The following is a 14520-nucleotide window of genomic DNA, read 5'->3' as shown; positions in this document are numbered from 1 at the left end:
TGGGGTGCGACAGGGATGTCCTCTGGCTCCCACATTATTTAACATCTATTTTGACCACGTAGTTCATGAAGCCTTCAATAGCTGTACCGGGGGAATCTCCATATGGTACAGATATAATGGGAGGCTGATCAATGCCCGGGTGCGGTCAAGGGATGGCTCCCTATTGCTCAACCACGTTATGTATGCTGATGATTTGGTAATAGCTGCTCAGTCAGAGGAGGAGTTGGAGACGCTGCTGCTGAGACTGGAGCGTGCCACTAAGGTGGGGCCGTACCATCAGCCCCACCAAAACTAAGCACCTGCCTGGGTATTTTGTACCATCGGACACTCCACCCCCACAACTCCCAATCGGTGATGGGGCAGTTGTGGAGAGAGTGGAGAGTTTCCCATACCTGGGAAGTGTGCTTATGACTGGCTCCAGTTTAACAGCAGAGGTCTCACTCCGAATCAGTCGAGCGGCAATATCTTTTCATCGGTTGCGTAATGCTGTGTGGAAGCTACCTGGTCTGTCGCTCCGCACTAAGCTTCAGGTCTTCTCGGCCACGGTCATTCCCTCCCTTCTCTACGCTTGCGAAACGTGGACCCCCCCTAATGGAACATCTTCGCCGGTTAGAAACATTTAGGCTGGCCTGCCTACGATCCATCCTGGGTTTAACCAGACTGGATTGTGTGAGGAGCTCACAAATCCTTGAAAGATCTGGGCAAGGTCCCATCGGTGAGCTCCTCCGGCGGGCAAGGCTGCGATGGCTGGGTCATGTAGCCCACATGCCCAGCCAACGCATGCCGAAACAGCTTTTGTTCGGCCGGATTGAGGGGGCTAAGCGGGTGCGGCACGGGCTAGAGAAGAGATGGAGTGATGTGGTACAGGAGGACGTGGAGCTGAGTGGACTTGCCGATGACTGGTACCACCGGTGTCAAGATCGACCTCTGTGGAGGAGGCTCGTGAAGGATGCTACTGGGCAGTTGGAGGTAGTCGCCCTCCAACAACAACGGAGGGCGGAGGAGCAACGCTCACAACAACGAGCGGAGCGCCGGGTGGCTAAAGCACAGCAGGTTGGCACAAAGAGAGAGACACAGACAGAGAGACGCAGACAGACACCGTCAGAAAGACACGGAGACAAAGACACGGTCAGAGAGACACGGCGAGAGAGATGAGACAAAGACACAGCCAGCATCGTCATTAGCATGGGTGGGTGAGTAGGTGGGTGAGTGAGTGGATGAGTGAGTAGGTGGGTGGTCGGTGAGTGAGTAGCTGTTGGGTGAGTTGCTGTGTGAGTAGGTGAGTGAGTAGGTGAGTGAGTGGCTGAGTGGGTGACTGAGTAGGTGATTGAGTGGCTGAGTGAGTAGGAGACTGAGTGGGAGAGTGAATGTGAGAGAGTAGATGAATGAGTGGCTGAGTGAGTGGCTGGGTGAGTGGGTGACTGAGCGAGTGGTTGAGTGAGCGAGCGAGTGGGTGAGTGAGCGAGCGAGCAAGTAGGTGAGTGAATGGCTGAGTGAGTGGCTGAGTGAGCGATTGGGTGAGCGATTGGGTGAGCGAGTGGGTGAGTGAATGAGTGGCTGAGTTGGTAAATGAGTATGTGAGTGGGTGGGTGAGTATATGGGTTAGTTGGTGAGTGAGTAGGTGATTGAGTGGGTGAGTAGATGAGTGGGTGTAGGTGAGTGAGTGGGCGAGTGAGTAGGTGGGTGGTCGGTGAGTGAGTAGGTGGCTGAGTAGGTGGGTGAGTAGTGGGTGATTAGGTGACTAGGTGGGTGAGTAGGTGAGTGAGTAGGTGAGTTGGTGAGTATGTGAGTTGGTATGTGAGTTGGATGTGTCAGTAGGTGAGCGTCTCGCGCACCTGATGGTAATGACGGCCTCGCTGCTGTCAGCGTTGGAGGTCCACAGGGCAATGCGGTCTCCCTTGTGTTCTCTGGTGTGTTACAAAATTATATGACTCTGAAAAGGCCTTCCTGCACAGAGTGCACTTGAAGGGTTTCTCTCCTGTGTCCTCTGGTGTTTTTGAAGATGTGGTGACTGTGCAAACTCTGTGTGTACACTGTGTCCACTCTGTGTGTGTACACTGTGTATACACTGTGTGTATACACTGTGTGTGTGTGCACTGTGTTTGTGTGTATACACTGTGTGTGTGTACACTGTGTATACACTGTGTGTATACTGTGTGTGTGTGTGTAAACTGTTTGTATATACTGTGTGTGTACACTGTGTGTCCACTCTGTGTGTGTACACTGTGCATACACTGTGTATACAGTGTGTGTGTGTACACTGTGTGTACACTGTTTGTATACACTGTGTGTGTACACTGTGTGTGTACACTGTATACACTTTGTGTGTGTACACTGTGTGTCCACTCTGTGTGTATACTGTGTGTGTGTACACTGTGTCCACTCTGTGTGTGTACACTGTATGTGTACACTGTGTGTACAGTTTGTATACACTGTGTGTGTGTACACTGTGTGTCCACTCTGTGTGTGTACACTGTGCATACAGTGTATACAGTGTGTGTGTGTACACTGTGTGTACACTGTTTGTGTATACTGTGTGTGTACACAATGTGTGTGTGTGTACACTGTGTGTGTGTAGTAGGGGGCACAGGTGGTGCATTGGCCAGTCATCTCAGTCAGTCGACCCATGGCATCTTTTCATCAATTTATTTTAAATTATTAAAATGTGAATTGATTATTTTTATCTTTTATTTTTTGTTTTCTATCTACGTGACTTTACCGAAAGAACCAGGAATATGGTAGCGCATTCTCTATTTGTTGCAGAGGTTCAAGGTTCAAATCCGACAGGCATATCTGGCTACCCCAGTAACATTCACCACAACATGCGCAGTCTGCTTAACAGCGGATGTCAAACAAACCACTGTGTCACTCACAACGCACATTGCATGTTGGTGTCACGGTCAAAATTGTGGCAATTCCAGTAACACTATCCAGAAACTCCACAATGGAGATGACGCGTCAATGATCGCCCCCTACCGACAGACTCATGTCCACGTGCAGGCCGGTGCAGGGCCACCTTGTGCCACACAGGGGCAGCTGCCACTAGGGGGCGCCCTTCCATTGTTTGAGATGAGGTTCGATACGAAACACCGAGTTGCTGAGGCAATAAGGCAAGCGACTTATGATACCAGCCGCTCCTCCTGGGCAGGTTCGGTTACGTACGGTGCGAAATAAGTTCCAGATACACACACAGAGACTGACACAGATACACACACAGAGACTCACACAGATACACACACAGAGACTCACACAGATACACACACAGATACACACACAGATACACACACAGAGACTCACACAGATACACACACAGAGACTCACAGATACACACAGAGATTCACACAGATACACACACAGAGACTCACACAGATACACAGAGACTCACACAGATACACTCACACAGATACACACACACAGATACACACACACAGAGACTCACACATACACATACAGAGACTCACACAGACACACACACAGAGACTCACACAGAGACACACACAGAGACTCACACAGATACACACACAGAGATTCACACAGATACACACACAGAGACTCACAGACTCACACGGAGACCCATAGATTATCACGGTTGGCTAGGTATGGTGCGAAAGTTACAGATAAACAAGTTTGAGTCGCGGGCCGTGGAAGTTGACCGGGCGCGTGTTGCTACTGACAGTCGTTGAATACGGTTGGATAGACGCTGCTAGAGAGACACAGACAAGACAGGCGGACAGACACAGACAAGAGGAACACAGAGACGACAGAGAGACACAGGCAGAGAGAAACACAGAGGCAAACAGATGACACAGACGGACAGGGACAGAGAGATGTTGAATCAAACACACTGAACTCGCTCCATTGAAAGAGATTCCTCGATCTTCGCAATGCCCGGAAGTCATTCTTATTATTGATTTAATTGCGTGTGGTGTGTACATGCAGGCAATGTGGGGTATCGATGTACACAGATATGAACAAGATCAGCAGACAAGACGTCTTTAATTTAATCGGTCTCTCCACGAAACAAAGGAATGTTTAACTCGAAATATAAATCCCACGGCCTTCGTGCGAGTCCATAATTACTGCATTGCTTCAGTGCAAGCCAACTGTGGACCGGTTTTGGTGGGCAATGTCTCAACAGCAGTGGGGCTTGCTTCAAGCCATGGTTGTGAACATCCAGACGTTAATCAGCAAGGAGCATTTCTAGTCTGAGTTCGACAAAATCTACGTCAACACGTAAGACAAAATTATAATTCGTGTTGTAGAGAATGTATTTCCTCTACGTGTAACTTTAAGGTGGTATGTCTTGTAACTGATGAATGATCCGAGTGTGCTTCCTATGTCAAAGACAATGAGTTGCTCCAGATGCTTCCTGAAACACAAAAATACAGTTTGACCTGTATCACAAGAACAACGGGTCCCACCTGAGTTCTCTGTACAGGTTACTTCCAAAACACACACACACACTTTGTCCTAACATCACTTATTCAATGTTTGACCCTTATAAAATATAAAGTGATGCATGAACACACAAAATAAGACAAGTGTTCATTCTGAATTATTGACAGGCATTTTAACAAAATTTAATTACTGCAGTGAAATATACTGCATCAGATAACATCTGATTAAGAAGCTATTTGAAAAAAAAAAATGCACCGTCTGCTTAACAGTGGATGTAAAACATACTATTGTAGTGTCATTCAAAACGAGTAGGCCATTGCATGCTGGCGAATTCTAAACATTAGCGACAAATTACAAAACTGAGATGAAACATCAATCATCGCCCCCTACTGACAGCCTCTTGTTCACATACTCTTTGGTTCTTTCAGTAAAGTCACGTAGGTAGAACAAATAATAATAGATCACGACGTTTTGATCGTAACACAATCAGTCGTCCTCAGGCGGAAAAAAATAATAAATGCAGGCCGGTGCAGGGCCACCACCTTGTGCCACACAGGGGCAGCTGCAACTTGGGGATGCTCTTCGAGTGTTTCAGACGAGGTACGACACAAAACTCCGAGTTGCTGAGGCGATTAAGCAAGCACCATGTAAAAGCAATTATTATAACATAGTGAATGCTTGGGGGCTTCTTGGCTCTCGCTCCTGGTCAAGAGATCTCCCCAACCCACAGGTCCACAAAGACTGGCCGCTCGCTCTTGCTCTGCAGGTTGAACCTGTCTCAAGCTTACACATCTACCGGGTCTCCACTTAACTTTGTATTGTCTAGGAGCAAGTCCACCCACACCCCCACAAACTGCTGGGAGTTGCTTCGCTCTGCCTCACAGTCAGAATTCTCCTCCTGATTCACATTGCCTCCATCGATGTGAAGGTCCCATTTTGGAGCTGAATCATCTTCACATTTTACCTTCACTTCTTCGCTCTTCACCATCACCTCTTCACATTTCACCATCACCTCTTCATATTTCACCTTTATACCTTTAAAAGTGTCCAAGCTGGGATTTTCCTCCGGTTCTTGTTTCATGAGGGATTGGCTCATTGCGGCACTTTCACTTTCACAAGCTGATTTCAGACTGCACTCCTAGTGGATCTTCTGATGCTTGTGCCTTCTCTGGTGTACTTGAAGATGTAGTTTCTGTGCAAACGCCTTCCAGCAGAGTGCACCTGAAGGGTTTCTCTCTTGTGTGTGTTCTCTGGTGTTTTTTTAAGAACAGATGATTGTGAAAATGCCTTTCCACACACACTGCACTTGAAGGGTTTCTCTCCCGTGTATGTTCTCTGGTGTCTTTGACGATTTGATGAATCTGCAAACGGCTTCCCGCACAGAGTGCACCGGAAGGGTTTCTCTCCCGTGTGTTCTCTCGTGTCTTTGAAGATGTGACACATGTACAAACGCCATACTGCACAGAATGCACCTGAAGGGTTTCTCTCCTGTGTGTGTTCTCTGGTGTACTTTAAGATGTGATGACTGTGCAAACGTCATCCCACACACTGCACTTGAAGGGTTTCTCTCCCGTGTGAGTTCTCTGGTGTACTTTAAGATGTGGCAACTGTGCAAACATCATCCCGCACAGAGTGCTCAGGAAGGGTTTCTCTCCCGTGTGTGTTCTCTCGTGTCTTTGAAGATGTGACACATGTACAAACGCCATACTGCACAAAATGCACCTGAAGGGTTTCTCTCCTGTGTGTGTTCTCTGGTGTACTTTAAGATGTGATGACTGTGCAAACGCCATCCCACACACACTGCACTTGAAGGGTTTCTCTCCTGTGTGTGTTCTCTGGTGGGTCTGAACAACTGATGAATGTGCAAACGCCTTCCCGCACAAGGTGCACCTGAAGGGTTTCACTCCCGTGTGTGTTCTCTGGTGGGTCTGAAGATCAGATGGCCGTGCAAATGCCTTCCCACACACAGTGCACTTGAAGGGTTTCTCTCCCGTGTGTGTTCGCTGGTGTCTTTTAAGAGCAGATGACTGTGAAAATGCCTTCCCACACACACTGCACTTGAAGGGTTTCTCTCCCGTGTGTGTTCTCTGGTGGGTCTCAAGAACTGATGGCCATGCAAATGCCTTGTCACACACAGTGCACTTGAAGGGTTTCTCTCCTGTGTGAGTTCTCTGGTGCTGTGTCAAATTTCCAGTCCGATCCGTGCTGTATGCACGCTGGTCGCATTGTTGACTTGTCGTACCGAGCTGCTGTGCTGACTGCTTTTGCTCCATCAGACCAGCGTCAGCTGCAGACAGAAAATAAGGATATACACACCATCTACACGTCAGTATCGAGGCACAGAGGAATGCATATATACAGTCACATGTGACTTACACGTCTATACTTATTCATATATTCATGATGCAGTGAAAAAGTGTCCCAAATTCCTCACACGGGCTGTCATGGCACACAATGAGAGGGCAAATGGTTATAAACATGCCTGGAAGTACTCGTATCTTCAAAATGAATGTTCACCAAAAACTCTAAGTACACAATTTCGGCAAAGGGTGTTGAAAACAAAACTATTTGTGTTATGCAGAAATGCATAAATTAACGTTCAATCGCAACTTAGAGGTGTGAATCCAGGCTCAGATGTCCTTGAATGCTGGGATGAACATATCCGACTTCAGCTGCATGTGTGTGCTGTGTTCACCTCCTGTTTCCATTCTTACAAAGAGTTCCAGAAGAAAACAAAAATAAACTATTGTTTTGATATAACTTCCGTGTTCAACAGAGTTAATAGATCTTCTTAGGTTCTTTTGGTAAAGTCACGTAGAATGAGAATAAAATAATAAAATAAAACAATTAAATTCTCACGACGTTTTGGCCACAACACAAGTGGCCTTCTTCAGGTGAAAGGTACAGACCTGTCGGGACGACAGAGCTACAATGAACACTGCTAAGATTCGCAGCGTCTTTTAAGCTGGTTGAGAGAAGTGAGGCACCTTGACAAACGGGTTTACATATCAAACAGGATAATTTAGCATAGACTTTACTGCAAACACAAACTTGACACTGTCACACACTGGCACGGGTCAAGAGGCGGTGGCATGTCCAGAATCATGCCTGGCCACCTTCATCTGCTCAGCATTAATGCTTCCTCACTCCACCAAGTAATTGAGGATCAACAAACATAGCCGAGGCTAACTGGAGTTTGCGTGTCTCTCTCCGTGGTGAGATATTAACTACCTCACCTGGTATACAGGAAGTCATGGGTTCGATCCCGACCCAGACGCCTGCTGTATATTTGGAGTTTGCGAGTCTCTCCGCTTATCGTCTGTGACCGATAGACATTGATACACGTACTTGATGAGACCTCCTCTGCCAGTAACAAGATATAGAAATAGGTTTTACCCTTTTAACTAGCACAAAAACTGACACCTTTATTCAAGGCATCATGTTTGCAATAACCACAACACAAGCAGTCAAAATGCAAACAAAAGGGTAAAACCTATTTCTATATCTTGTTACTGGCAAAGGAGGTCTCATAATGTAAATGCTCACCCCGAGCCCTCAATACTCTGATAGTGCGCTGTTTTTGAGTTGTACGCCTTTTGGCGTCTTCTGGTCCAACACCAGTGGAGACTAAGGGCTCTAAGAAAAGCCGTCTCGGGCGTGGACCAATCAACTTCAAGGACAGTGCCAATATTATTATCAGAGTTGTCTTTTTGTTTGCATTTTGACTACTTGTGTTGTGGTTATTGCAAACATGACGCCTTGAATAAAGGTGTCAGTTTTTGTGCCAGTTAAAAGGGTAAAACCTATTTCTATTGACACGTATTCTTGGTTCTTTTGGTAAAGTTATGTAGATAGGAAATAACAATAACAGATAATACAATCAAATTTAAAAGACCACTTGTGTTGCAATCAAAACGTGGGTTTTTTTTGCTTTATTTACTATTTTTTATTGTTATTTTTATTTTATTTTCTATCTACGTAACTTTACCGAAAGAACCAAGAATATTAATTCCTGCAGTCACCAAACTTTTAAGTCAAAACATTCACACACGTTGACAAAGCCTCACCTTGTGTTGTTGTGGGCAGGTCGCTTCTGATAACAAGAGCGGTATAGCAGCTCAAGCGGGCTTGGCCTGCTAACAAAAGAACGAAAATAAAAACTGCGTGAATATTTACAATAAAACAAAGTTACAAAGTGGCGAGCCGGGTGAAGACAAATTAAACTTAAGCGAGATAATTAAAGCGAACGCAATCAGGCGAGGGCAGGAGGCAAGGCCCCGCGTGGCTAGGCCCCGCGTTTTAAAGTTCCAACCTGGACATCGATTCCCATGCTCGCTGCTACTCAACTGACATCCCTACGAGAGAGAGCGAGGCTCTACCTTGGTAAACAACAACAACCACCACCACTATCACCACAATGACCACCACAACCACCACCACAACCACAACGATTTCAGTGCAAGCGAGCACACGGCAGCTTCCTGTTGCCTCGCGACAGAAGGAAGTAGTATGACGTCACTTCTCTTCTACGTGGTGGTGACTTTACCGACAGAACCAAGAATATAAGTGTGCTTTCTCTCTCTCTGCGTGTCCTCGTGTTATTATTATTTCCTGCAGTCACCAAAGTTCCAAATCTCTCATTGACACAAGGCCGTAATTAAAATATATAATAATTATAATATGTTATAATAATTATAATATATATTGGTGGGGGACATATCCCCCCCCCCAATAATCAAACATGCTCAAAATGTCCCCCCCCCCCAATATATTGCTATAAAAATATTTTGTTAAGTAATAATTGCTATGCTATGTTAATAAAAACAACAATTTCGCTAAACCTTGGCCACAAAATCCGAACTTGTCTTCATATAACAATGCGTAGATTTCTGTTTATATGATTGTGTTGTACTTTATGAATCCCTAATCTCTGCCATTACATACTATGAAACAAGAAAAGTTAAAAAATAAACAACAGAGCAATGTAATACAATACAATATTATACATTATTGTATCAAATAAAACAAAAATTCCATCCCATGTGTTAGTGAAATTTTTCAATATTTTAGGAAATGTCAGGAAATTAGTTTTCAAATTTAGATTTTATTTCTGGGGGGGGGACCCCAGACCTCCTGGTAGATTTGGTCCCCCCCAATGTTGACTCCATGGCTACGGCCTTGCATTGACTCGCGGATTTCTCTACACCCCCTCCTCTCTCTCTCTGCCCCCCTCGCTCTCTATTTAAGGCCTCGACACAGAGGCGTTGTTTCTCTGTGCGTACAGTGAGGGAAAAAAGTATTTGATCCCCTGCTGATTTTGTACGTTTGCCCACTGACAAGGAAATGATCAGTCTATAATTTTAATGGTAGGTTTATTTGAACAGTGAGAGACAGAATTATACATTGATTCGCATTTTAATGAGGGAAATAAGTATTTGACCCCCTCTCAATCGGAAAGATTTCTGGCTCCCAGGTGTCTTTTATACAGGTAACGAGCTGAGATTAGGAGCACACTCTTAAAGGGAGTGCCCCTTATCTCAGCTCGTTACCTGTGTAGAGGTGTTAACTACGCGCTGTTGCGTAACCTGCGTTGCAACCAGGGCAGTGCAGCATTACCCCTGGGTACAACGGTTGGGGTCAGTCAAGGTGAAACGGATCGTGGCCAGGGTTTGGTGCGAACCAATCAGACGGTTCCACGTGGGAATGTATGATTGGTTCTACCTGGCCACGAAGGGGTATAAGACGGGTGACCCAACGGACCTCGGGGAGTTCTCTCCCTGCACGAAGATAGAAGACTGGGCTGAAGCCTAGCTAGGACCCTGGACCAGCCTTTCAGCCCTTCTAAGGGCTAAGGCTCGGCATACCCAGTGGTCAGGACCCACCGGGCCAGCGGTGGGTCAGATAGACTCCCCTAGGTCCTAGCCGGAGGACTAGGATAGCGGTAGACGTGTGAGTCCCGCCAAGTCCGGAGGTTGTACCTCCTTAGGTATCAAGGAGGTTAGCGGTAGACGTGAGAGTCCCGCCAGGTCCGGAGGCTGTACCTCCCTAGGGTATCGAGTGAGGGGACCGAATATCCCTCTGTGTGTGTTGAGCGTTGTATAAGGAAATAATACAATAAACAGAGTGTGCCTCCTAAAGAAGTCTGCTCGTCCTTACAACACTACACCTGTATAAAAGACACCTGTCCACAGAAGCAATCAATCAATCAGATCCCAAACTCTCCACCATGGCCAAGACTAAAGAGCTCTCCAAGGATGTCAGGGACAAATATTGTAGACCTACACAAGGCTGGAATGGGCTACAAGACCATTGCCAAGCAGCTTGGTGAGAAGGTGACAACAGTTGGTGCGATTATTCGCAAATGGAAGAAACGCAAAAAAACTGTCAATCTCCCTCGGCCTGGGGCTCCATGCAAGATCTCACCTCGTGGAGTTGCAATGATCATGAGAACGGCGAGGAATCAGCCCAGAACCACACGGGAGGATCTTGTTAATGATCTCAAGGCAGCTGGAACCATAGTCACCAATAAAACAATTGATAACACACTTCACCGTGAAGGACTGAAATCCTGCAGCGCCTGCAAGGTTCCCCTGCTCAAGAAAGCACATATACATGCCCGTCTGAAGTTTGCCAATGAACATCTGAATGATTCAGAGGACAAATGGATGAAAGTGTTTTGGTCGGATTAGACCAAAATGGAGCTCTTTGGCATCAACTCAACTCGCCGTGTTTGGAGGAGGAGGAATGCTGCCTATGACCCCAAGAATACCATCCCCACCGTCAAACATGGAGGTGGAAACATGCTTTGGGGTGTTTTTCTGCTAAGGGGACAGGACAACTTCACCGCATCAAAGGGACGATGGACGGGGCCATGTACCGTCAAATCTTGGGTGAGAACCTCCTTCCCTCAGCCAGGGCATTGAAAATGGATGGTGGATGGGTATTCCAGCATGACAATGACCCAAAACACATGGCCAAGGCAACAAAGGAGTAGCTCAAGAAGAAGCACATTAAGGTCCTGGGGTGGCCTAGCCAGTCTCCAGACCTTAATCCCATAGGAAATCTGGAGGGAGTTGAAAGTTCAAGTTGACAAACGTCAGCCTCGAAACCTTAATGACTTGGAGAAGATCTGCAAAGAGGAGTGGGACTAAATCCCTCCTGAGATGTGTGCAAACCTGGTGGCCAACTACAAGAAACGTCTGACCTCTGTGATTGCCAACAAGGGTTTTGCCACCAAGTACTAAGTCATGTTTTGCAGAGGGGTCAAATACTTTTTTCCCTCATTAAAATGCAAATAAATTTATAACATTTTTGACATGCGTTTATCTGGATTTTTTTGTTGTTATTCTGTCTCTCACTGTTCAAATAAACCTTCCATTAAAATTATAGACTGATCATTTCTTTGTCAGTGGGCAAACGTACAAAATCAGCAGGGGATCAAATACTTTTTTCCTTCACTGTATGTGTGTATCTCTCTCTGTGTGTCTCTGTGTTATCTCTCTCTGTCTATGTGTCTCCGTGTCTGTGTTTTGTCTCTCTTTCAAATTGAGCAATCTTTGGAAGAACGTTATCAACCAGGTGGGGTGTTGACTCTTATGTTGGCCGACTCTCTGTGTTGTATTGCATTACATTTCTATTCTAGATTTAAAGCTTTCGTGACTGCTAGGATCCATACTCTTTGGTTCTATTGGGTAAAGTCACGTAGGTAAAAAATAAAATAACAAAAATCACGACGTTTTGGCCACAACACAAGCGGCCTTAACCAGGTGAAGGGACGAGACTGTCTGGAGGACAGCGCTGGAGTGGAAAAAGCCACGCGAAGATCACGACCTTTAAGCTGTGTGAGAAGAAACAAAGCGCCTTGACAAAGGAATTAGCATATAATTTAGCATTGAAATGGCTCGTTGAAATAGCTAAGTTAAAGTATACACATCCGCAGAGGCACCCCTTGACAAAGGAATTAGCATATAATTTAGCATTGAAATAGCTGAGTGATTAGCTTGTAACTGGTCACAGAAATAGCTATGTTAAAGTCAGAGCATATACATTCACTGAGGCACCTAGTACAAATCAAACAGGAGAATTTAGCGAAACACAACCACGCTCAGACCGCGGACCTTTAAACTGTGTGCGAGCAAACAAGGTGTCCTGACAAAGAAATTAGCATAAAAATATCATTTGATTGGCCGATTTTAGAAAAGAGGTGGTGTACGTGCCGGTGGACTTGCCGTTTGGCGCGGGGGGGGGGGGGGGGGGGGGGGAGTTTGCCTATTGATGGCGTGAAAAGGGAATTTATTAGAGCTACAAAAGTTTGGGGTACCACTACTTGAAAAATATACTGTACCATTGAAATTAGTTTAATGTTTAGTTCGATTTAGAACATCTTTCCAATGGTTGCTTAATTTGAAACCATCTTCTCGGTTGAAATTGTGTCTGTGTTTGTAGATCTGAATTGCCTCGTGAACAAATCTCTGATAAAAACCCGTGGGTTTGCAAAGAACCTTGGTATCGGAGAAAATTATATCGTGATCACCCACAGCGTTGTAACAGTGATCAGCCACGGCAGAAGAATTTGTTTTGCCGTGTTTCAAATCTGATTTGTGCTCGCGAATTCGGTCAGAGACATGTCGCTTTGTCTCCCCGATATAGCAATCACCGCAGGTACAACTCAATTTGTAAACCCCGGGGTACTGTAAGTCAGGAATGACATCCTTCACGGATGGGATCAGATCACGAATTTTGTGTACTGTATTGAACCGGACCTGGATCTTGTGTTTGTTTAGAATTTTGGAAATCTTTTTAGTAACGCCTGCTATATATGGTAGTGTGATGGTTTTGACCGGAGTATCAAGTGGTTGTTTCTGTATGGAGGGAGAAACAGCTTGGCGGATGGTACGGTCAGAGTAACCATTCCTTTTGAGGGCCAGGTGTACATGTTTTAATTCACTGGTCAGGTGGTGTTGGTCCGAAATGCAATGAGCCCTATGGTATAAAGTTTGATGAGAGAATTCTTTTGGGCTGGGTGGTGGTGGGAATCAGGTTTCAAGTAGGAATCTGTGTGGGTGGGTTTCCTGTAGACAGAATGCCCCAATGAGCCATCAGGTCTCCTCTCAAACAGAACATCTAAGAATGGTAGCTTGTCATCTTTCTCCACTTCCATGGTGAATTTGATGGCGGGATGTTTGGAATTGATGTGGTGTAGGAAAAGGTTCAGAGCTGGGAGGCCATCTGGCCAAATGACAAAAGTGTCATCCACATATCTCTTCCACAGGGAAGGTCTGAGGGTGGAAGTCTGGATGGCATCTGATTCAAATTTCTCCATGAAAATATTGACTATCACTGGTGATAAGGGGGATCCCATGGGGGTACCCTCATTTTGTTTGTAGAAGGAGCCATTCCAAGTAAAGTAGGTATTGTTGAGGCAGTGCCTAACCAGTGCAGATGTGTCGGGGTCTAGTCCATGTTGGACCATATTTTCAATTATTTCAATGGTATCAGGTACTGGGACCTTGGTGAACAAAGAGACCACATCGAAGCTGACAAGGATATCGTCAGGGGACAGTACAACGTCTTTAACCATGGAGACCAATTAGGCTGAGTCAAGTACTGCTGAGGTGGTCTTGCCAGTGAAAGGCAGCAAGGTATCTGACAGAAAACGGGCTAGTCTATAGGTAGGGGAGTTGGTCGTGGATACGATGGGTCGTAATGGGGTGCCTTCTTTATGAATCTTGGGAAGAACATAGAATCTAGGGGGTCTTGCAGCAGAACGTTTTAGGGAGGGACGTTTAGTTGGGTCGATTAGGGAGGTCGAACTTGCGATGATCTTGTTAGTTTTTATCGCTAGGCTATTAGTAGGGTCATTTTTTTATTTTTGAGTAACTTCCATCGTTGAGCAGAATCTGGATTTTGTTGTTGTATGAATCTTTATCCATAATAACATTAGCGTTGCCTTTATCGGCTGAGAGGATGACTATATCACTTCTGTTTTTTAAATTCGCGAGTTCAGAGCGTTCATTTTTGCTGATGTTACTAATGGGTTTCTTAGCATTCTTAAGAATAGTGGCTATTTCAGCTCTCGCAACGTCTGCTTGGATGTGTCCTACGCCTTTGAGGGCTACATCG

Source organism: Petromyzon marinus, unplaced genomic scaffold (genome assembly GCF_048934315.1).
Source record: "Petromyzon marinus isolate PM22_M1 ecotype Great Lakes invasive population unplaced genomic scaffold, UKy_Petmar_22M1.pri1.0 PM_G_Scaffold_25, whole genome shotgun sequence".
NCBI classification, from domain to species: Eukaryota; Metazoa; Chordata; class Hyperoartia; order Petromyzontiformes; family Petromyzontidae; genus Petromyzon; species Petromyzon marinus.
The sequence above is the reverse complement of the archived record's forward strand: the minus strand, read 5'-3'. Positions refer to the sequence as shown.